Here is a 26,898-nt window from a genome sequence, read left to right as displayed (position 1 = left end):
GGCAACAGTTAACCGCAACGAGGCGGGACATGTTCCTTCTCTACCCTGACAGGGAACTCCGTCCTCCCACCTGGGAGGACAAGGCTTTTGGAAACAATGCTGCCTGCTCAGATATGCGCGCCACCCTGGTGGGGCCAGACTCCGGAATTCGCTTGCAGTGGAACTGGGGGAGGCAGCCGAGCTGGGTTAACTGCACAGTTGGGGATAGCTCCCAACTCCCTCCTCCAGTCCCCAAATGGACCAACCTGGGATTCCGGGAAATCCCAGAGGGATATACCAAAACGAAAGGGAAAGGGAGTAATAAAACTAGCTTTCTCTTTCCCGACCCCCACCGCTCCACCACCTCACCGCCCGGGTGCCCCCTGCAGGCCACGTCCTCAGCACATCCTCAGCACCTGTTGCAGGTGTAGGCACACTTCGGTGGAGGTTTCCCAGGGCACCACCCTGGCGCGGAAGGAGCTGGTATAGGCCTTCTGCACCTCCTGCATAAGGCAGTGCATGGGGTAGCAGCAGCGTGGGAAGGCCACATCGTCGCCTGCCAGCAGCCCCATGGGGCAGAAGTCGTTGGCGCCGTCGCTCACGTAGAAAAGGCGCTCGAAGTGCACGCCGTCGTGGGCCTGCTCGCGCAGGTAGTCGCTGAGCACCTTGTGCTTGCACATGTTGGTGGAGCAGCGAGCGCAGCTGTGCGCATAGAAGGGCCGCAGCGCCAGCAGCCCCCAAGGGTCGGGGCCTGACGTGTTGCTGAAGATGCGGCGGAACAGGCCCTGGTGGCCGGCGGCGCGCAGCGCACTCTCCACGCCAAAGGTGTTGGCGTATGAGATGAGAATAACCTCAAAGCAGGCGCCCTGCTTGGCTACAAACTGCAGCAGCTCGCCCATGCCGGGCGACAGGGGCATGGCCTCATAGATGGCGCGCAGGTCCCGCGGCCGCACGCCCTACTTACCCAGGTACTGGAAGACGTGCCGCATGTACTCGTTGTAGAAGCCCTCGCGCTAGGTGGCACGCAGGCTCTCAGGCAACCGCTGGCCCGCCGTGGCACGTGCACGATGGAGTCGTCTCTGTTTCCGTCCACGATAGTCTCGTCAAAGTCGAAGGTCAGGAGGAAGCGCGGCGCGCCCGGCGCAGCCATCCCGCTGTCCTCTACCAGCTTTGTCTTCAGCGATCAAATCCTTCTGTAGTCACCAAAAAGAGTCCCTCAGAGGAAAGGGAGACAGGACCTCTGAGCTTCTCCTGCAGAGTGGGGAGCGGCGGCTGCAGAGGTCTGTCCCGGCTGAGTTGGGAGTGTAAAGAGTGGGGAGAGGGCCTAGCGGAGGTATTTGGGCGCAGGATGGAACAAGGGGTGCTTACGGGAATTGGAAGGGACGCTGTGTCTTATCCATCCCCGGATTTCTGGGCTCCAGCTCTCACGAGTCCCTCCAGTCCAGAGGGTCCGTGAACAATGTGCATCTGGGCCGTTCCCTCCACTTGCCCCCCATCCCCATGTTATGTATTTTTAACCACAATAAAAAAAAGAACGAAGCACTGATAATACATGTTACAACATGGATAAACATTGAAAACATTCTAAGTCAAAGAAGTCATACTGAAAAGGCCACTTATATCACAATCATCTTGTGTGCTTTAAATCCATAGCAGTTTTGAAAATGAGGGGATGGGACTTCCTTGGTGGTCCAGTGGTTAAGAATCTGCGCTCCCAATGTAGGGGGCACAGGTTCGAACCTTGGTCGGGGAACTAAAATCCTGCGTGCACAGCATGGCCAAAAAATAAAATAAAATAAATGTAATTGGCCTGGTTTGGGTCATAGCATCGTCCTTGAACCCATCAGAGCACCCATAGGATGGAACATGGGATTGGCTAGATGTGGATCATATGCCCATCTTCAAGGTGGGTGGAATGTAGCATCAGCCCTCTGGAACTGTTTGGACTGGAAACAGGTAAGAAGTTCCCAAAGGAAAGCTGAGGTTCTGGACTTTGGCATGAGAACAGATGCTGGCTTGGGGAAAGTGGCAGATTCCACATCACTGACAGCCCACTGCACAGCTGTGGGATCTGAAGGCCAAGGAAGGACGGGGTTGATTTAGGGTCAGGGGCTTCAGCCACCCATCCAGTGCTCTTGCTGTCCTCCCACAACAGCAAGAAACTCTTCCTCTTGCAAAAGGCACAGCCCTCATTGATGTCTCTGGTGGTGGGAGCCCAGGAGTCACACCTGCCCCCGGCCACATTACTCACCCATCCCCCAAGAACAATATTGCTCATTTATCCAGTCTCCTCCCTCCTTTACAAAGAGCAGGGACTAAATGCTATGGTGGTTAGGAAATTCTTGCTCAATGAAGCAGTGGGAGGCCCAAGGATTATTCCATATCATGGAATCCATAATTGGCAGCTTTCAGAGCTCACATGGGTGCACATGGCTCTCCAAGAACATGCAGCCTCAGTGTGAAACTGTCCATTGGGTGGCCCAGTTGCTCCCATATCTTTGACACTTAATGAGTATGAATATCAAAAGTTTGTTACAGCTGGAACATCCTCTTTTGTTTTTTTAATTTGGTTGCACCTGGTCTTAGTTGCAGCAGGCAGGCTCCTAAGTTGTGGCTCCAGGGCTCCTTAGTCGTGGCTTGTGGGCTCCTTAGTTGCAGCTTGCCAACTCCTTAGGTGTGGCATGCGAACTCTTAGTTGCAGCATGAATGTGGGATGTAGGGCCCTGACCAGGGATCAGACCCAGGCCCCCTGCACTGGAACCATGGAGTCCTATCCACTGCGCCACCAGGGAAGCCCCTCATCTTCTTAATGTACCCTCTAATTCTGTCCCTGATCCTCTAACACTGACCCTGACCCTACATTCTAACCCTGAGCCCTGAGCCTGAATTTCCATCCTCACTCCTGACCCTCTAACTCTGAACCTTACTCTACTCCCTAACCCTAACCTCTGAGCCTGACCATGATCCTACACCACCCTTAACCCTAATCCAAATACAGGCCCATATCAGAACAGACTAAAAATTTGAACCCTACTGCAATCCCTTTTCCCAGTGTAATCAGAACCACCATTTTCATTTTTTGTCTGAAACCTAAGCCTGTTCAATTATGCTTTTTCTAAATGAACTCTAATGTTCAGTAAACTGAACAAAACCTTAATTCTTATACCCACATAACCCTACACTGTTAGTGGTTATATAGACAAACCCTTTGCCTGTAACCTAACCCTAACCTCTAATTCCTAACCCCAACTCTAACTTACACCCCAACCTCAACCCCAAACATAACTCTAACCTCTAACCACTAACCCACCCAACACAGCCACCCCAAACCTCAGCCAATGCCTGCTCAACTCCCAAACTGTATTCCTAACCCTAAAACACAACCACATCCCCCATGAGTCCTTATCCTGGCTCCTCCAGCCACAAGCCTACCCTGATCCTCACCATGAAGCTGGGCCTAATCCACCCTTGCATCCTATCGGGCCCAGAGCAAGTTGAAGAGATTCTCACCTTCTTCTGAGCCCTGTGCATTCCGTCCCCGAGCCCTGTACCCATGGAGATGGCTCATCCGCCTGGCTCCACACCCCTTGCATATATCACCCAGCAGCATGGTGGGGTTTTTGTTTTTGATTTTTTGCTAAGTTTTATTTTAATCCAAGGACTTTGCTTCATACAACATGTCATTGTAGAAACAATAGCAGAATCCAAAGTTTGGCTGATAAATATTACACAGGCAGCAAACTAGTCAATCACAGAATTTTTTTTAAAGCAAGCCCCAGTTGTGTTGCATAGTTGGGACTTCTCTTTTTTTTTTTTTAAACACTGTTCTTAAATATAAAGTTTTGCAACAAACCCTTGATTTATATCAAATATAATTAAAAATTAACAAATGAATACATTTTACCAAAAAGTACGAAGATATACATGTCATGCACATACTTCAATATATGTACATATGTATATATTTTACATGTACACATAAGTTATTCAAACTACAGCCACTGCTTGACTGGTTCCAGATGCAGACAACTGGTTGATGCACTTCAAATTTGGCAACTCATTATGAGATTTTTGGGGAAACGTGACAGCTGAGAAGAGACAGTACAGAAGCAAAATTCAGAGTCAGGAAAACAACAGTATATCCCCCGCTCTCTGTAATTTTCACCAATTCCAGTGTCTAGAAGAATCCAGACAAGCCAACATGGCTGTGTGGGTCTGGAAAAGTGGATTATCTGCCCAACATGGCCTGGGGAAGCAGATGTGGTTCTGCACAGAATGAATACACTCAAAATAATATGGGCTGGGGGACCAGAGACAAAACATCAGTACCAAAATACACATCCTTCTGCTCTGCAACAGGAGCCAGGGATGACATGCACAGTCCAAGATTATGATTTTAATTATACCCTATTTGAGTAAAATACTCTGTTATTTTAAAGTTTCTGAGTGTTGTGCCTTCAAGTAAGGAAATTCTATAAAATGGTTTGGTCACAATCATGCTCAAACCCTAGAACAGGTGGTGGTCTTGTGTGTCTTATTTCTAATATTAAACGTGTGTCTTTTGTTGCATAGCCCTATGGGTTAACGGCATCCACTCATGGGGACACACAGACACGCACACACACACATCACACTCCAAGTTTCTTTAGGAGAATCATGAGGTAAAAGCCAATGGGAACATTCAAATGATCCAGCAAAGAGATAATCTCACATTTCAAAATATGGAGGACACACCAGAATCTACTCATCTAAATGCTTCTTTTGTTCACAAAACAAAGGGTCTCCCAGTGTTTTATGTACCACATCCTAACGGTGGTCTTTCTCTTTTGAATGTGGCCCTGAAGCGGGACTTCGTTTGGCTGCCTGCTTTCCCACCTCTTGTGCCAGAAAGAGTGTGGGCTCAGATGCCCAGCTCATCAGCTGCTGCTGAGCTGCTCCTTCCTCCGAGCTCTGGCCTCATTTCCATTTGGTTCCCAGCTGCCCTCATCTGCTCAGACGTGGGCGCTCCTCCTGCCCCCACCCCATTCAATCTCCCCCACTTCCCATCAGCCTTTCCCTGATGAGTCTTCTGTGAAAAGAAATTTGCACAACTAGAGAGATTGCGCTCTGCCTGTCAGGAACCACGTCCCTGAGAATCGGGTGTAGAAAGACTGACCGGCCCACGCGGGCCATGCTACACATGCCCTGCAACCTCTACTGCTTCGAGGAAAAAGGGCAAACGGCCGCTTCATTTCAACTACAACGGACCTACGGGATGTTTTCTGCACGTTCTCCATTACATCCGCTTTCTACTCAGTTGCTGTTTGGAATAGCTTCCACAAAGCCCACTCGCAGTTCACATGGGCCTCCTGTCCCACCCCCGAGAGCCTGCACGAGGCGCTAGGAGGTCAGGCACTTGGTCGAGAGCCGCAGGAGACGGGGTGGTCTGGTTGGCCGCCTGGACCTAACCCGTATCCTAACACTAAACCGTACCCTAACTCATAACCTAACCCTAACTAGTATCCGTACACTAAATTGTACCATAACCCTATCCCATACCCTAACCCTAAATCTAACCCTAACATGTAACCTAACCCATACACGAACCCTAAACATAACCCTAAACTTTACCCGAACCAGTACCCTAATCCTAAGCTGTATCCTAAGACTAACCCGTACCCTAACCCGTACACTAAACTTAACCCATAGCCGTACACTAAACTGTACCCTAACCCTAACCCGTACCCTAACCCTAACCCTAAAACTCACCCGTAACCTAACCCTACCCTGTACACTAACCCTAACCTGTAAAACAACCCTAAACCGAACCCTAACATGTACCATAACCACAACATGTAGCTCAACACTATCCTGTACCCTAACCCTAACCAGTACCCTAAAGCTAACCCTAAACCTAACACATACCCTAAGCCTTCCCCGTACCCTAACCCTAACACATACTCTACCCGTAACACATACCCTAAAACACACCCTAACCCTAACACGTAACTGTACCCTAACCTCTATGAGAACACTAACCCATACCCTAACCTGTACCCTAACTGTACCCTAATCCTAACCTGTATCCTAACACTAAACTCTACTCTAACCCATAACCTAACCTGAACTCATAGACGCACATTAAACTGTACCCTAACCCGTACCCTAACCCTAAACCTAAAACGTAGCCTAACCCTACCCCGTACCCTAAACCTAACCCATAGCCATACTCCAACCTGTACCCTAACTCTAACCAGTACCCTAATCCTAACCCTAACCCCAACCCATACCCTAACTCTACCCGGTACACTAACCCTAACCCACAAGCTAACCCTAACACATACACTAACCCATATGGTAACCCTAATACTTACCCGTTCCCTAACCTGTACCATAATCGTAACATGTAGCTGTACCCTATCCTGTACCCTAACCCTAACTGGTACACTAACCCTAACCCATACCCTAATCCGTACCCTAACCCTACCCCGTACCCTAATCCTAACACATACACTAACCCAAAAACGTACCCTAAAACATACCCTAACCTGAAACGTAACCATACACTAACATGTACCCTGAAGCCAACACGAACCCTAACCCAAAGCCTAACACATACACTAATCCTAACCCATACCCTAACACGTATCCTAACCCTAATTCGTAGCCACACATTAAACTGTACCTTAACCCTAATCCATACCTTAATCCGAACCCGTATCCTAACACTAACCCATACCCTAACACTAAATAGTATCCGTATGCTAAACCATATCCTAACCCTACACCGTACCCTTACCCTAATCCGTATCCTAACCTTAACCCTAACCATAACCCATAACCTAACCCTAACCCGTGGCCGTACCCTAACCTGTACCCTAACACATACCCAAACCCTAACTCTAACACTAAACCTTACCCTAAACAGTACTCTAATCCTAAGCACTATCTTAACACTAACCCATACCCTAAACCATACACTAAACCTAACCCGTAGCCATACACTACACTGTACCTTAACCCTAACCTGTACCCTAACCCTAACTCTAAGCCGTAACCTACCCCGAACCCTAATACTAACCTGTATACTAAACTTAATCCATACCCTAACCTGTACCCTAATGGAAAAACATAGTTCTACCCTATCCTGTACCCTAAACCTAACGGGTACCCTAACCCTAACCCTAACCCATACGCTAACCCTTCCACGTACCCTAACCCTAACTCATACTCTAACCCTAACACCTAACCTAAAACATACCCTAAACCTAACATGTAACTGTGCCCTAACCCGTAGCCTAACCTCTACCAGAAGCCTAAAAATAACCCTAACACTAACCTGTAACCTAACCCTAACTCATAGCTGTACATTAAACTGTACCTTACCCGTACCCTAACCCTAACCCTAATGCTAATCCTAAACCTAAACCAACCCCATAACCTAACACTAACCAGTACCCTTACCCTAACCCATACACTAACACTAACATGTACACTGACCTGTACCCTAACCCTAAAAAACGTAGCTGTACCCTATCCTGTACCCTAAACCAAACCAGTAGCCTAATCCTAACCCTAACCCATACCCTAACTCTACCCAGTACACTAACCCTAACACCAATGCTAACCCTAACTTGTACCTTAACCCATACCCTAACCCTAATACTTAGCCGTACCCTAACCTGTACCCTAACCATAACACATAGCTGTACCCTATCCTGTACCCTAACCCTAACCCTTACCCGTACCCAACACCTACCCCTTACCCTAATCCTAACACGTACCTAACACATACCTGAAAACATACCCTAACCCTGAAATGTAACATAGCTAACCTGTACCCTAACCACTACCCGAAACCTAGCCTTAACCCGTACCCTAACCTGTACCTTAATCCTAACCCATATCCTAACACTAACTCGTACCCTAACCCTAACTCATACCCGTACACTAACCTGTACCCTAACCCATACCCTAACCCAAAACCTAACCCTAACATGTAACCTAACCCTAACCCATACTCCACCCCTAACACGTACCCTAACCTGTACCCTAACCATAACACGTAGCTGTACCCTATCCTGTACCCTAACCCTAACCTGTACCATAAACATAACCCTAACCCGCAACCTAACTGTACCCTGTACCCTAATCCTAACACATACCTTAACTCTAACACGTACCCTAAAACATACCCTAACCCTAACACGTAACCATGAGCTAACCTGTACCCTAACCCCTACTCGAAGACTAACCCTAACCCTAAAGCGTACCTGTACCCGTACCCTAATCCTAACCCATATCCTAACACTAACCCACACTGTAACCCATAACCTAACCCTAACTCATAGCCGTACACTAACCTGTAGCTTAACCCTAACATGTACCCTAAACCTAACACATACCCTAACCCTAACACGTACCCTAAAACATACCTTAACCCTGAAACGTAACCATACCCTAACCTGTACCATAACGCCTACCCGAACCCTAAACATAACCCTAACCCTAAACTGTATCCTAACCTGTAACCTAACCCTAACCATAACCCGTACCCTAAACCTACCCTGTAACCTAACCCTAAACCATACCCTAATGTTAAACTTTCCTCTAACCCAAGCCAGTACCCTAACCTGTACCCTAACCCTAACATGTAGCTGTATCCTATCCTGTACCCTACCCTAACCGGTACCTTAACCCTAAACCTAAAAATAACCTGTACCCTAAGCCTAGCCTGTACACTAATCCTAATCCGTACCTTAACCCTGACATGTACTGTAATCGATACCCTTACCCTAATCCTTATCCATACCCTAAACTGTACCCTAACCCATACCCGAAGCATAACACTAACCCTAACCAGTACCCTAATCCTAAGCCATATTCTAACACTAACCCATACTCTAACCTGTACACTAAACCTAACCCCTCGTCGTACACTAAACAGTTCTCTAACCCTAACCCGTACACTAAACCAAACCCAAAACCTAACCCGTACCCTAACCCTAACCCATACCCTTACCCTAACCCATACTCCAACCATAACCCATACCCTAATATGTACCCTAAACGTAACAAGTAGCTGTACCCTATCCTGTTCCCTAACCCTAACCAGTACACTAACCATCACCCTAACCCTAACCCTACCCCGTACCCTAATCATAACATATACCCTAACCCTAATACATACCATAAAATATACCCTAACGCTAACACATAACCATACTGTAACCTGTACCCTAACCCTTACCAGAAGCCTAACCCTAAACCTAACCCATACCCAAAACCGTACCCTAATCCTAACCCATATTCTAACACTAAACCGTACCATAACCCTAACCAGTAGCCTAATCCTAAACTGTATCCTAACCCTAACCCGTACAATAACCCTAAACTGTAGTCATACACTAAACTGTAACCTAATTCTAACCAATATCCTAACACACACCATAACCCTCACCCATAACCTTACCTTAACCCGTACCTAAACCCTAACCTGTAATCCAAGCTTAACCCGTACCCAACCTGTACCCTAACTGTAACACATAGCTGTACCCTATACTGTATCCTAACCCTAAATGGTACACTAACTGTAACCCTAACCCGTAACCTAACCCTACCCTTGGCCCTAATCCTAACATGTACCTTAACCCTAACATGTACCCTAAAAATAATCTAAACCTAACACGTAACCATACCTTAACTTGTACCTTATCCCCTACCCGAACCCTAACCCGTACCCTAACACTAACTCATAGCTGTACACTACTCTGTACCCTACCCCTAACCCGTACCCTAAACCTACCCCCTAACCTAACCCTAACCCATACCCTAAACCTACCCCCTAACCTAAGGCTAACCTGTACCCTAACTCTAGCTTGTACTCTAACCCTAACCTGTAGCTCTACCATATCCTGTACACTAACTCTAACCCTAAAACTAACCCAAACCCTTACCCATACCCTAACACTAAACCTAAACCTAACCCGTACCCTAACACTACCCTGTAACCTAACCCTAACCTGTACCCTAAACGTAACCCATACCCTAACCCTAAACCATCCCCTAGCCTGTATGTTAACCCTAACACGTAGCTGTACCATATCCTGTACTTTAACCCTAAACTGTACACTAACGCTAACCCTAACACTAAGCCGTACATGAACCCAACTCCATGCCCTAACCCTAACACGTACCCAAACCCTAAAACGTACCCTAAAACATACCCTAACACTAACACGTAACCGTAACCTAACCTGTACCCTAACCTCTTCCCAAACCCTAACCCTAATGTTAACCATAACCCGTACCCTAATCCTAACCCGTATCCTAACAAAACCGGTACCCTAACCCGTACCCTAACCCTAACTCTTAGCTGTACCCTATCCTGTATCCTAGCCCTAACCAGTACCCTAACCCTAGCCCATAACCTAACCCTAACACATACCCTAACCTGTACCCTAACTGTAACACATACCTCTACCCTATCCTGTACTCTAACCCTAACCAGTACCCTAACCCTAACCCTAACCCGTACCCTAACCTGTACCCTAACCCTAAAACATAGCTGTACACTATTCTGTACCCTAACACTAACCAGTACCTTAACCTAAAACTAAACCATAACCTAATCCTAACCTGTATCCTAACACTAACACGTACCTTAACCCGTACCCTAACACTAATTTGTAGACGTACACTAAAGGTAACCCTAACCCTAACCCTAACCTAACACTAACAAGTACCCTAAACCTAACCTATACACTAACCTGTACCCTACCCCTAAAACGTAGCTGTACCCTATCCTGTAACCTAACCCTAACTGGTACCATAACCCTAACACTAACCCATAACCTAAACCTAACCCGTAACCTAACCCTAACCCGTACCCTAACCCTAACACGTACCGTAACACATACCATAAATCTAAACCTTAGCCGTACACTAACCAATACCCAAACCATACCCGAACCATAACCACTACCCTAACCCTAAGCCATACCGTAATTCTAACCATACCCTAACCCGTACCCAAACCCTAACCTGTAGCCATACACTAAACTGTACCCTAAACTAAACCGTACCCTAACCCTAACCTTAGGCCTAACCCATACACTAAACCTACCCTGTACCCTAACCCTAACTCTAACCCATACCTGAACCCTACCCTGTACTCTTACACTAACCCTAACCCTAAACCTATCCCATATCTGAACCCTAACCCATACCCTAAACCTAATCTGTACCCTAACCCTAACCCTAAACCTAACCTGTACCCTAAACCCTACCCAAACCCTAACCCTAACCAGTACCCTAATCCTAAGCCATATCCTAACTCTGATCCATACCCTAACCCATACCCTAAACCATACCCTAGCCCTAAAACATAGTGGTACACTAAAATGTACCCTAACACTAACCTGAACCCTTAGAGTAACCGGTACCCTAACCCTAAACCATACCCTAACCTGTACCCTAACCATGACATGTAGCTCTACCCTATCCTGTACACTAACCCTAACCAGTACCCTAACCCTAAGCCCATCCCGTAGCCTAACCCTAACCTGTACCCTAAGCCTAACATGTACTATAACCCTAACACGTACCCTAAAACATACCCTAACCATAACATGTAACCATAACCTAACCTGTACCCTAACCCATAACCTGGACACTAACACTAACCCTAAACCTTACCCTAACCAGTACCCTAATTCTAAGCCGTATCCTAACCCTAACCCATACACTAACCCATACACTAACCCTAACCCGTAGCTGTACACTAAACTGTACACTAACCCTAACCCATACCCTGACCCTAACCCTAAACCTAAACTGTACTCTACCCCATAACCTAACGCTAACCCCTACGCTAATCCTAATCTGTACACCAACCCTAATCTGTACCCAGACCTGTATGCTAACAGTAACACGTAGCTCTACCCTATCCTGTACCCTAACCCTAACCAGTACACTAACCCTAACCCTAATTGATACCCTAACCTTTCCCCATACCCTAACCCTAACACGTACTTGCACCCTAACACATACCCTAAAACATACCCTAACCCTAACACGTAACCGTACGCTAACCTGTAGCCTAACCTCTACCGAAAACCTAAACTTAACTCTAACCTGTACCCTAATCCTAACCTGTATGCTAACACTAACATGTACCCTAACCCTACCCTGTACCCTTAACCTAACCCGAATCCTAACTGTAACCCTAACCCTAACCCATAACAGAACCCTAACCTGTAGCCCCACCATAACCTGTACCCTAACAGGAACCCGAAACCTAACCCTAACCCTAACCCTTATCCTAACCATTACCCTAATCCTAAGCCATATACTAACACTAACTCGAACCCTAACATGTACAAAAACCCTAACATGTAGCCATACACTAAACTGTACCCTAACCTAAGCCATGCCCTAACCCTAACCTTAACCTGTACCCTAACCCTACCCTGTACCCTAACACTAAACCATACCGTACCCTAACACTAAACCGTACCATAACCCTAACCTGTACTCCAAACCAAACCCATACCCTAACCTGTATCCTAACAGTAACACGTAGCTCTACCCTATCCTGTACCCTAACCCTCTCCAGTACCCTACCCCTAACCCATACCCTAACCATTCCCCGTACGCTAACCCTAATAGTTACTCTAACCCTAACACGTACCCTAAAATATACCCTAACCCTAACACCTAATCGTACCCTAACCCTAACCCTAACATGTACCTGAACCCTATCACTTACCCTAACCCTAAACCATAACCTAATCCTAACCACTATCCTAACACTAACCCATACCCTAATGCATAACCTAACCCTAACTCTTAGCCGTACATTAAACTGTACCCTAACCCATACCCTAACCCTAATGGTAACATGTAGCCTAAACCTACCCTGTACCTTAACCCTACCCCCTAACCTAACCCTAACCCATACCCTAAACATAACCCATACCCTAAACTGTACACTAACCGTAACACGTAGCTCTACCCTAGCATGTACTCTAAACCTAACTGGTACCCTAAACCTAACCCTAAACTGTACCCTAACCCTAACCGGTACCCTAACCCTAACCCTAAAACTAAAGCGTACTCTAACCGAACCTGGTGCACTAACCCTAACCTGAACGCTAACCCTAACTCATACCCTAACCCTAATCCTTAGCCGTACCCTAACCTGTACCCTAGCCCATACCCGAAGCCTAACCCTAACCATAACCCTAAACAGTACCCAAATCCTAAGCCGTATCCTAACACTAACCTGTACTCTAACCTGTACACTAACCCTAACACACTATCATGCACTAAACTGTACCCAAACGCTAACCCGTACCCTAACCCTAAACCTATTCCTAACCTGTACCCTAACCCTAACGTATACCCTAACCCCAACCCGTAATCCAACCTTAACTGATACACTAACTTGTACCCTAACTATAACATGTAGCTGTACCATATCCTGTACACAAACCCTAACTGGTACCGTAACATTGCCCCTAACCCTAACCCGTATCCTAACCTTTCCTCATACCCTAACCCTAACACAAACCCTAACCCTAACACGTACCCTAAAACTTACCCTAACCCTAACATGTAACCATACAGCAACCTGTACACTAACCCCTACCCGGAGAATAACCCTAATCCTAACCCTAAACTGTACCCTAATCCTAACCTGTATCCTAACACGAAGCCATACCCTAACCATACCCTAACCCTAAGTAGTATCCGTACACTAAACTGTACCCTAACACTATACCATACACTAACCCTAAACCTAACCCTAACCCGTACCCTAACCCATACTCAAACCCTAACCCGTACTCTAACCCTAACCCGTACCCATACTTGTACCCTAAGCCTAACACATAAGTGTACCCTGTACTGTACCCTAACCCTAGCCCTAACCCGTACACTAAACCCACCCCGTACCCTAACCCTAACTCATAGCCATACACTAAACTGTACCCTAACACTACCCCGTATCCTAACCCTAACCCATACCCTAATGCTAACCCGTACTCTAACCAGACCCCTTATCCTAACCTGTACCCTAACCCTAACATGTAGCTTTACACTATCCTGTATCCTAACCCTAAATGGTACCCTAACCTTAACCCTAACCATAACCCACACCCTAAGCTTAGCCAATACACTATACCTAAACTGTACCCTAAACCTGACACATAGCCTAACCCATAACCTAACCCTAATCCTTAGCCGTACACTAACCTGTACCCTAACCCATACCTGAAGCCTAAACCTAACCCTAACCAATACCCTAATCCTAAGCCGTATCCTAACACTAACCCATATCTAACCCGTACACTAACTCTGTCATCGTACACTGCACTGTTCCCTAAATCTAACACATACCCTATCCCCAGCCTGTACTCCAACCCTAACCCATACCCTAACCTGTACCTTAACTGTAACACGTTGCTGTACCCTATCCTGTACCCTAACCCTAACTGGTACCCTAACCCTAATCCTAACCCGTAGCCTAACCCTACCCCATAACCTAATCCTAACACATACACTAACCATAAAACGTACCCTAAAACATACCCTAATCCTAACACATAACCATAACATAACCTGTATCCTAACCCCTACCCGAAGCCTAACCCTAAACCTAACCTTAACCCATACACATACGCTAATCCTAATCTGTATCCTAACACTAACCCATACTGTAACCCGTAATCTAACCCTAACTCATAGCCGTACACTAAACTGTACCCTAACCCTAACTGTAACCCGTAACCTAACCCTACCCTGTACCCTAACCCTAACACATACCCTAACCCAAACTCTTACCCTAAAACATACACTAACCCTAAAACATAGCCGTAATCTAACCTGTAACCTAACCCCTACCTGACCCCTAAACCTAACCCTAATCTGTACACTTATCCTAACCTATACCCTAACAATAAACCTTACCATAATGCATACCCTAAACCTAATTCGTAGCCATACACTAAACTGTACGCTAACACTAAACCGTACCCTAACCCTAAACCGTACCCTAACCTGTATCCTAACCCTACCCCATACCCTAAACTTAACCCATATCCTAACCCTAAACCTAACCCATACCCTAACCCTAACCTGTAGCCATACCCTAACCTGTACCATAACCAAACCCTAACCATAACCATAAACTTACCCTAACCAGTACCCTAATTATAAGCCATAGCCCAACACTAACCCATTCCCTAACCCATACACTGACCCTAATCCGTGGCCGTACACTAAACTGTACCCTAACCCTAATGTGTACCCTAACCCTACCCATAACCCTCACACATACCGTAACCCTAAACTGTACTGCAACCCTAAACTGTACCCTAACATGTACCCTAAGTGTAACAGGTAGCTCTACACTAATCTGTACCCTAACACTAAACGGAACCCTTTCCCTAAACTTAACCGTAACCTGTAGCCTATCTCTTCCCCATACACTAACCCTAACATGTACTCTAACCCTAACATGTACCCTAAAACAAACACTAACCATAACACATAACCGAACCCTAAACTGTACCCTAATACTATCCCATATCCTAACACTAAACTGTACCCTAACCCTAACCCTAACACATACCCTAAACCCACCGTGTACACTAACACTAACCCATTCCCTAACCCTAACCCATACCCGAAACCTAAACCATACCTTAACCTGTACCCTAACCCTAACACGTAGCTGTACACTATCCTGTACCCTAACCCTAAACGGTACCCTAACCCTAGCCCTAACATGTAACTGTACCCTAACCCTACCCGATACACTAACCCTAATCCGAATGCTAACCCTAATACGTACCCAACCCGTACCCTAACCCTATTCCTTAGGGGTACCCTAACCTGTTCCCTAACCCATACCCGAAGCCTAATGCTAACCCTAATCCTAACCCTAACCAGTACCCTAATCCTAAACCGTAACCTGAGTAAACCATACTCTAACCCGTTCACTAACCATAACCCATAGTCGTAAGCAAAACTGTAGCATAACACTAACCCGTACCCTAAACCTATCCCTAACCCTAACCCACAACCTAACGCTAACCCGTACCCTAACCCTAACCTGTAATTGAACCTTAACCTGTACCCTAACTGTAATACGTAGCTGTACCCTATCCTGTACCTTAATCCTAAACGGTACCCTAACACTAACCTGTACCATAACTCTACCCCATAACCTAATCCTAACATGTACCCTAACCCTAACACGTATCCTAAAACATACCCTAAACCTAAAACCTAACCATACCTTAACCTGACCCTAACCCCTACCTGAGCCCTAACCCTAACCCGTACCTTAATCCTAACCTGTATCTGAACACTAACCCATACCCTAAACCATACCCTAACCTTAACTCGTAGCTGTACACTAAACTGTACCTTAAGCCAAACCTTAACACTAGCCCATACCCTAACCCGTACCCTAACCCTAACTCATAGCCGTACACTAAACTGTACCCTAAGCCTAACCCTAACCCTGACCCATACCGAAACCTAACCCTAACCCTCACCTTACCCTAAACAGTACCCTAATCCTAAGCGGTATCCTAACACTAACCCTAACCTGTAGTCATACACTAAACTGTACCCTAACTCTAACCCATATGCTAACACGAACCCTTACCCTAACCCGTATCTTAACCCTAACCCGTACTCCAACCCTAAACCCTATCCTAATCTATACCCTAACTGTAACACGTAGCTGTACCCTATCCTGTACCCTAACTTTAAAAGGTACCCTAACCCATAACCTAACCCTACCTTGTGCCCTAATCCTAACATACTTTAACCCTAACATGTACCCTAAAACATAGCCTAACACTAACACGTAACCATAACTTTACCTGTACCCTAACCCCTACCCAAAGCCTAATCCTATCCCTAACTCTAACCCTAAACAGTACCCTAATCCTAACCCGTATCCTAACACTAACCCGTACCCTAACCTATAACCTAACCCTAACACGTAGCTGTACAGTAAACTGTACCCTAAACCAAACCCATAGCCTAAACCAAACCCTAACCCTATCCCCTACCCTAACCATACCCGATACCCTAACCCTAACCCATACTTAACCCTAACCCATACTCTGACCCTAAACCGTACCCTAACCTGTACCTTAACCCTAACACGTAGCTGTACCCTATCTGGTACCCTAATCTTAATCCTAACCCTAACATGTACCCTAACCCTAACCTGTAGCCTAACCGTAACCCATGGCCTAACACTAACCCATACACTAACACTAATCCATACCCTAACCTGTACTCTAACCCTAACATGTAGCTGTACCCTATCCTGTACCCTAACCCTAATGCTAACTCTAACGTGTACACTAACCCACCCCGTAACTTAAACCTAACCTGTACCATAACCCTAACCCCTACCCTAACTCTACTCATTACCTTAACCCTAACACTTAGCTCTACCCTATCCTGTACTTTAACCCTAACCAGTACAATGATGCTAACCCTAACCCTAACCCCTACCCTAACTCTACTCATTACCTTAACCCTAACACATACCCTAACCCTAATCCTAAAATATACCCTAACCTTAACACATACCCATAACCTAACCTGTACCCTAACCCTTTCCTGAACCCTAAACCTAACGTTAACCCTAACCCGTACCCTAATCCTAACACGTATCCTAACAAAACCATACCCTAACCTGTACCCTAACCCGTAACTTAACTATACCCTGTACCTGAACCCTACCATATACCCTAATGCTAACCCATATCCTAACCTGAACACTAACCCTAACACGTAGCTATACCCTATCCTGTATCCTAACACTAACCGGTACCCTAAACCTAACCCATACCCTAACCTGTACCCTAACCATAACACATAGCTCTACTCTATCCTGTACCTTAACCCTAACCAGTACCCTAACCTTAACCCTATCCCATACCCTAACCCTACCCTGTACCCTAAACCTAACACATATTCTAATCCTAACACGTACCCTAAAACATACCCTAACCCTAATGCATAACCGTAACCTAACCTGTACCCTAACCCCTACCCGAACCCTAACCCTAACCGTTACCCTAAACTGTACCCTAATCCTAACCCGTATCCTAACACTAACCAATAAGATAACCCGTCACCTGACCCTAACTCTTAACCATACACTAAACTGTACCCTAACCTTAACCTGTACACATAACTTAACCCTAAACCTAACCTGTACCCTAACACTAGCAGTTACCCTAACCCTAACCCATACTCTAACTTAAAACTGTACCCTAACCCTAATGCATACCCTAACTTGTACTCTAACCCTAACACATAGCTATAACCTATCCTGTACCTTAAACTTAATGGGTACCCTAACCCGTACCCTAAACCTAATCTGTACCCTAACCCTAATTCTAACCCGTATCCTAACACTAACCCATACTCTAACCCATAGCTTAAACCGAATCCATAGCCGTACACTATACTGTACCCTAACCCTACCCCATACCTTAAAACTAGCCCTAACACTAAACCTAACCCATAGCCTAACCTTAACCCATACCTTAACCCTAAAACGTACCCTAACCTGTACCCTAACCCTAAAACGTAACTGTACCTTATCCTGTACCCTAACACTAAGTGGTACCCTAACACTGACCCTATTCCCAATGCGTACCATACCCCTACCCCGTACCCTAACCCTAACCCTTATCCATACCTTAACCTGTAACCTAAACTGCACTCAAAGCCTAAACCGAACCCTAAGCCTAACCCTAACCAGTACCCTAATCCTAAGCCATATCCTAACACTAACCGTACCCTAACCCGTACACTAACCCTAACCTGTAGCTGTCCACTAAACGGTACCCTAACCCTAACATGGACCCTAAACCTAAACCTAACCTTAACCCTAACCCTAACTATACCCTAACTGTAACCCATTCACCAACACTAAACCATACCATAAGCTGTACCCTAACTGTAACACGTAGCTCTACTCTATCCTGTACCAAAAATGGAGCCCTAACCCTAAACCTAAACCTAACCATAACCCATACCCTAACCCTACCCTGTACCCTAATCCTAACATGTACCCTAACCCTAACATGTACCCTAATACATACCGTAACCCTAACATCTAACCATACCCTAATCTGTACCCTAACCCTACCTGAACCAGAAACCTAACCCTAACCCTAACCCGTATCCTAATCCTATTCTGTATCCTAACTCTAACCCGTATCCTAACCCATACCCTAACCCTAACTCGTAGCCGTACACTAAACTGTACCCTAACCCAAACCCGTACTGTAACCCTAACCCTAACCCATACACTAAACCTACCCCGTAACCTAACCCAAACAGGTATGCTAACCCTAACCCGTACCTTAACCCTAACACAGATGCAAACCTGTAACCTAACCCAAACAGGTAGCTGTACACTATCTTGTACCCTAAGACCAACTGGTACCCTAAACCTAAACCTAAACCGTGCCCTAATCCTAACCAGTATCCTAACACTAACATGTACCCTAACCCATACCCTAACCCTAAATCATAGCCATACTCTAAACATTACCCTAAACCTAATCCTAACCCTAACACTAACCCTAACCAATACCCTAACATGTACACTACCCCTAACATGGAGCTGTCCCTATTCTGTACCCTAACCCTAACCGGTACCCTAACCCTAATCCTAACCCATAACCTAACCCTACCCCGTAACCTAACCCTAACCCATACCCTAATGCAAACCTGTATCCTAACCCTAACACGAACCCTAACCTGTACCCTAACCCGTACCCAAACTCTAACCATAACCAGTAACTTAATACTAAGCAGTATCCTAACTCTGATCTGTACCCTAACACATGCGCTAACCCTAACATGTACCCATACAATAAAGTGTACCCTAACCCTAACCCGTACACTAACCCTAACCCGTACCCTAACACTAACCCATACCCTAACCTATACCCTAACCCAAACATGTAGCTATACCCTATCCTGTATCCTAACCATAACCAGTACCCTAACACTAACCTGTACCCTAACTTGTACCCTAACCGTAACATGTAGCTGTACCCTATCCTGTATGCTAACACTAACTGGTATACTAACCCTAAGCCTAACCCTATCCCATACCCTAAGCCTACCCTGTACCCTAACCCTAACATGTACTCTAACCCTAACACGTACCCTAAAAGATACCCTAACCCTAACACCTAACTGTACCCTAACCTGTATCCTAACCACTGACGGAACACTAATCCTAACCCATACCCCTACCTTAACCCGTAGCCTAATCCTAAACCATACCCTAACACTAACCCGTACCTTAACCTGTAACCTAACCCTAACCCATGGCCATACACTAAACTGTACCCTAATGCTCACCCGTACCCTAACCCTATCCTTAACCCATAACTTAAACCTACCAGGTACCCAAACCCTAATGCATACTCTAACCCCAAACCGTACCCTAACCTTAATACATACCCTAACCTGTACCCTAACCCTAAGACGTAGCTCTATGCTCTCCTGTACCCTAAACCTAAACTGTACCCTAACCCTATCCCTAACCCTAAACTGTAAGCTAAACATAGCACATACCCTAAACCTAACCCATATCCTAACACTAACCCATACCCTAACCCTAACCTGTAGCTGTACATTAAACTGTACCCTAACCCATACCCTAACCCTACCCCATGCCCTAACCCTAAACCTAATCCTAAAAACTACGTGGTTCCCTAACCCTAATTCATACCCTAACTTGTACCCTAACCCAAACAGATAGCTCTACCCTATCCTGCACCCTAACACTAAACGGTACCCTAACCCTAACCCTAAACCTAAACCTAAAGCATAACCTAACTCTACACATACCCTAGCCTTAACCAATAACCTAACCCTAACACGTACTCTAAACCATACCCTGACTGTAAGCCATACACTAACCTGTACCCTAACCCTAACCCTAACCCAACCCTACCCTAACCCTACCCGTACCATAACCCTAACACATACCCCAACCCTAACCCGTATCCTAAACCTAAACCATACCCTAACCTGTACCCTAACCCCTACCCGAAGCCAAACCCTAACCCGTACACTAACCCGTACACTAATCCTAACCCATATCCTAACACTAACGTGTACCCTAATCCATACCCTAACCCTAACTCGTAGCCATACACTAAACTATACCCTAACCCTAACCCGTACCCTAACCCTACCCCGTACCTGAACCCTACCCTGTACGCTAACACTAACCCGTACACTAATCCTAACCCACATCCTAACACTAACGCGTACCCTAATCCATACCCTAACCCTAACTTGTAGCCATACACTAAACTATACCCTAACACTAACACGTACCCTAAAACCTACCCTAACCCTAAAACGTAACTGTAACCTAACCTGTACCCTAACCCCTACCCGAACACTAACCCTAACCCATACCCTAACCCTAAACTTAACCCTAACCTGTAACCGAACCTGTATCATAACCGTGACACATAGCTGTACCTGATCCTGTACCCTAACCAAAACCTTTACCCTAAACCCACCCTAACACTAAGCCTAACCTGTACACCGTATCCTAATCCTAACACGTACCCTAACCCTAACATATACGCTAAAACATACCCTAAACCTAACACGTAACCATAACCTAACCTGTACCCTAACCCCTACCCGAACTCTAACGCTAACCCTAACCCTAACCCTAATGAATACCCTAATCCTAACCCATATCCTAACACGAACCCATACCCTAACCCATACCCTAACCCTAACTCGTACACTAAACTGTACCCTAACCCTAACCCTACCCAAACCCTAACACTAACCCGTAACCTAACCCTAAATGGTACCCTATCTTGTATCCTAACCCTAACACGTAGCTATACCCTAACCGTAGCTGTACCCTAACCCTAACCCTAACCTTTTAACCTAACCCACCCCGTACCCTAACCCTAACCTGTTCCCTAACCCTAACATGTACCCTAACCCATACCTTAACCCTAACACTTAGCTGTACCCTAAACTGTACCCTAACCCTTACCCGAACCCTAACCAGTACACGAATCCTAAGCTGTACCCTAAAACTAATCGTACCCTAAGCCATACCCAAAACCTAACCCATAGCCATACAATAAACAGTACCCTAAACTTAACAGTACCCTAAACAAAACAAGGCAATATATCATGCACTTATTGATTTATAACAAACTATTCACAAACACAATAGTAATACAACAGTTTATAATTATAATTCATGCATCACAAGGGTAATATTCTGCTGACCTCATTGGGGCTTAGTTCCTCTAGGTACCTGAGTCAACTGGGACAACTGAGCTCAGTACCCATGTCTCTCACCTTCTCTTGAGATTAGCAGATTAGACTGGGACATGACTTTTTCTTGATGATGGCAGAAGCACAGGCCCACATATATAATTGCTTTTCAAAACTCTACTGGTGTCATATTTACTACCCTCGCCCCTACATTTGCTAAAGCAGATCACATGGCCAAGTTGAGGTAAGATTCCTCACTTACCAAAGAACATAAATATAAGGAGGAGTGAAAACTTGGAGCTGTTGGTGTAATTATTCTACTACAGGTAGGGCACTCCACTTGTCAAGATTTTAAACTCTGTAAGTAGAATCCCTGGGTGCATATCCTGCCTCTACCATGAGTTCTGTAACCTTACGCAAATTACTAACATATCTAAGCCTGGTTCTTTATTTTAATAAATGAAGTTATCAAGACTATTTATCTTATATAGTTAATAGATACATATGTCTGGGACCTATATCTACCAAAAAGACATATTCAAAATTTTAACTATCATTAATAATGTTATTCCATAGTGTGGAAATTGAGGTTCATATGGGTTGACATGTTTAATAATAAAATTTAACATTAGTAATATGCATTGAAATTAGTGCTTGAATGCAAAAACGCAGATTACCTGACTTTGAATTTCAGTTTCTTTACATGCCATCTTTCTATCACTACATGAAAATCATTAAGTATGACCACCACAGACAATATAAATATACTTAACAAAGTATTGTATTCTTAAACCAATATTATTAGGGCTGTATTGTAAAAATTTCAGGTTAGGAAAAAAATTTGATATCAACCTTTGAGTATTTAATTTTCATTGAAATATAATTTATTTTTCCCATTTATAAAAAAATGTGAAATAAATGACACATTGGCTTTATTAAGTACAATAAATGACCCAAACTAAATCAGATGTATTACATTGCAAGTTGGTGTGGATTACTGAGCAAACATTGTAATTACATTTTGAAATTCAAACTCTAATACTGAATGTCAACTAGGACACTTGCAAAGGGGAATTGAAGCAACCAGTGTATCTTAATGACATTGTGCTACTTTAATATAAGGAACACTGTGTAAAAGTGTAGTCAACACTTTTAAGGTACCCATATATGCAGTGGAAATTCTTGCAACAGACACTTAAGATTATTTTAAGGAATGCATATAGCAACCAGTGCCTTCTAACAGAAAAGCATTTTTTTGTAGAAACATGCCAGTCTCAATTTTCTATGATGTCTGACACTATTCCATATGTTCAGAGCTCATAATTCTGAAAGAAATTTGACAAATAATTTGCTATACATAGATTGGTTCTGACTTTTGAATAAAACTTCCTTGGCTATGGCAAATTCTAAAAAACAGTTTATCCACATGTTGCAGGTGAGTGATTTAGTAGACAAATTGTCAGTATTTTGGCCTCTGCTGCTTGAGCTATTTATCCTTCAGGGATAAATAAACTGTCCCTCCTCTGTGAGCACTTGTGCTCTAACATTTTTCCTAAAGTATATAGAGCAAAGACTCTATTTTATTTTTGGTCCTTGTGAAAATATCCCCAGTATCATCACACACAGAACAAATAGTGTCACTTTATTTTTACTTCTCTATCTGAAGGTGCCTGAATTTAAACAGCAATAACTATGTACCATGGGGTTTTCTAAAGTTTCCTCATCATGCTCAAATGATTTCAAACTAAAGTTGACTGTAGTGTACTTGTTAAATGCTACTAAGATTTATCAACTGATATAGTTTTATGTACATTTCTAACATTCTTTGAGGTTTCTGGTGTTTGTTTATCTGTAAAACTAATGGTATAATTCAAACTTTAAAGTTTTGGATGAGCGTGTCTAAAACAAATATGTATTTATTTCTTTATTTTGTAATTAACTAATCCATTCCATGAGGTGTGCTATTAGAATAAGAGGCAATTTTTAGGGCATGTACTCTGAACTAATTTTATTTAGTTTTCTTATGAAAATACTTTTTTGAATGTTTGATCTAGAAAATCAGCCACTGATATTACTAGCTATATTTGTTTATGAAGGAAAAAGATAGAGACAGATGTAGGGGGGAGAAATAGAACAAGAAGGAGAGAGATAGTGAAAATAATACATATCACTATGTCGCACTTAATATGTGTTAGGCACTAATCTAAACATGTATTTTCATTAAATTAAAACATTCTTCTAATTTTACAACAGAGGTACCAGTATTATTCCCATTTGCCAAATGAAGAAACTAGTTACACGAAGCTAAGTGACTAGACCAAGTTCACTCAGGTAGTTAATATCCAACAGAGTTTGGCTCTTAACTGCAGTGCTATATTCAATGTTCCAAGATAGGGTAAGGGAGAGATAAAGAATACAACACAATAGCCTACAGATTTAGTACAATTACTGGCTCAGTTATTTAAGATGTAAAATCACACTGTTAAATCTCCATCTTCTTGTCTAGCATAATTAGAACCATGACAATAAACTTACTGGCTTACTGTGAACAAGCTCATTGAAGTCACCAGGCTACATGACATTCTGGGAACAATATGAGACATAGAGTAAACTAACATACGTATGTCATCAACCTGACTCTTGTTAGTTCTGCGATTTTGGAAAACAATTTTTGGAAATATATGTATATATTTGGAATATATATATATTTAAATTCATTAAGAAACAAAAGCACTGGGTCTTTCACAAAGGAAGAGTTCAATTAAACTCATATTTAAATAGAAAATTCATGTTCCATCTCATTAAAAAATAATTTGATTGGACATAAAGGAGAACATTTGTACACACCAGTGACTGCAACATAAACAGCAGAATAATTTCTGTACATATCATATAGCCTCAGCCACTCCCAAATTCTAACCTGGTTTTCTAACCAGTGACACAATATCTCCATCTCCCTACATCCTCTTGTTACCCTCAACTGAAGAAGAAAATATTAACTTATTTTCTTTAATCATAAGTTTCTCCCATAAGGAGAAACCAGTGAATAATCTGGAAGTTAGGAGGCTTGGGGTTTGAGTACCAACAATCTATGTGATTGTGAGCAAGACACAGTATGGCTTTGAACTTTATTTTCATCATATGTAAAATGAAGAAATTGCAAGAATTTATACCTGGAACAACTTACATCTTTAATATGAAATGACAGGGAGTTCATAAAAATAAAAATTATTTAAAGAACAATATTTAGATTTACTAATGAATGTATAAAACATTATGGTATTGAAAGTATCTAAGAGCAAAATGTCTCAACCTTTATAGAAATGAGTTACTATTTTTTCTTTTCATAAAACCACTTTTTTAGTCATTATTCCATCTTTTTAATAACATACAAGTATGGGCAAACAATTAGGCCATTAGTCAATAAATGCTATTGCACAACATGTTTATCCAATACATTTAAGAAAATGAATTAGATGAGAATTGAGAGAAGATAGAACTACAAAGGAATGGCAAGAAGGACTTAAGGCAAAGTCAAGAATATTTTTATAAATGAGAAATTATAAAATAAGGTGAAATAGTGAAAGAATGAAAAAATGGAAAAGAAAGTAAGCATAGTGAAAAAATTAGATAAAATATTTGAAAGTGACTGGAATCAGGGAGTTTGTGTTCATTTTCAAGGATTCTTTCAGTGAAAAAGTATGGTATCTCCAAAGAGAAAGATTTCCAAGAATTTCACATTTGTTATTGATGTGCCATAAGTGTACTAATCAAGTACAAATGTTATCACAAGATGATTCATGAAAGAACCTATTAAAATTTCATTTTTTGAAGATAGTTCAACATTTGTTTCTAGTCATTCTTTCTTTAATTTGATTTGTTAGAAGAATTTGATGACCTTAGATTTCTTTTATTGGTAATGTTTAAATTCTTCCCCAAATTGCATTAGGCCAATGTGAAGATGAGCCCACATTATCAGAACAGACTTAAAAATATATTTCACTTTTAGCTCTACAGAATCTTAAAAAGGTATATGATTACATTTTAATGCAAACGCATCAGTTTTGAAAAAACAAGGTTAAATTAAGCTTTTCGATTCCAAGTTAACATTTTTAGAATTAATTATGCTTGCACTCTACTAAGAATCCTTCTTTGAGATTTTTCTTGTTTCCTGAAGTAGGCTTGTATCACTATAAACTTCCCTCTTAAAACTGCCTTTGCTGTGTCCCATGTGTTTTGGATCATTATGTTTTTGTCTTCATTTGTCTCCACATATTTTTTAATTACTTGTTTGATTTCTTCAATGACCCATGGATTGTGTTGTAACATATTGTTTAGCCTCCACACATTTGTGTTTCTTGCAGTTTTATTCTTGGTTTCTAGTTTCATAGCATTGTGGTTGGAAAAAAGTGCTTGATATGATTTCAATTTTCTTAAATTTACTGAGGCTTTTTTTGTGGCCTAGCATGTGATCTATCCTTGAGAATGGTCCATATACACTTGAAAAGAATGTGTATTCTGCTGCTTTTAGCTGGAATGTTATAGATAGATAGATAGATAGATAGATAGATAGATAGATAGAGATATAAATAAAATCCATGAGGTCTAATG

At 43.4% G+C, this 26,898-nt stretch overlaps 1 pseudogene across 1 annotated transcript in view; it reads right to left on the bottom strand.

Annotated features, from left to right (window-relative positions):
- Positions 1–377: 377 nt before the first annotated feature.
- The window catches only part of LOC308630101 (phosphoethanolamine/phosphocholine phosphatase-like), a 36,598-nt pseudogene continuing 10,077 nt past the window's right edge, over positions 378–26,898 (bottom strand). The window contains exon 2 of the transcript in view: positions 378–1,172. The product of the transcript in view is annotated as a phosphoethanolamine/phosphocholine phosphatase-like (transcript). The remainder of the gene's footprint in view (positions 1,173–26,898) is intronic.

Source organism: Mesoplodon bidens (genome assembly GCF_964165515.1).
Source record: "Mesoplodon bidens genome assembly, chromosome: 16".
NCBI lineage: Eukaryota > Metazoa > Chordata > Mammalia > Artiodactyla > Ziphiidae > Mesoplodon > Mesoplodon bidens.
This window is presented reverse-complemented; position numbering and strand designations above follow the sequence as displayed.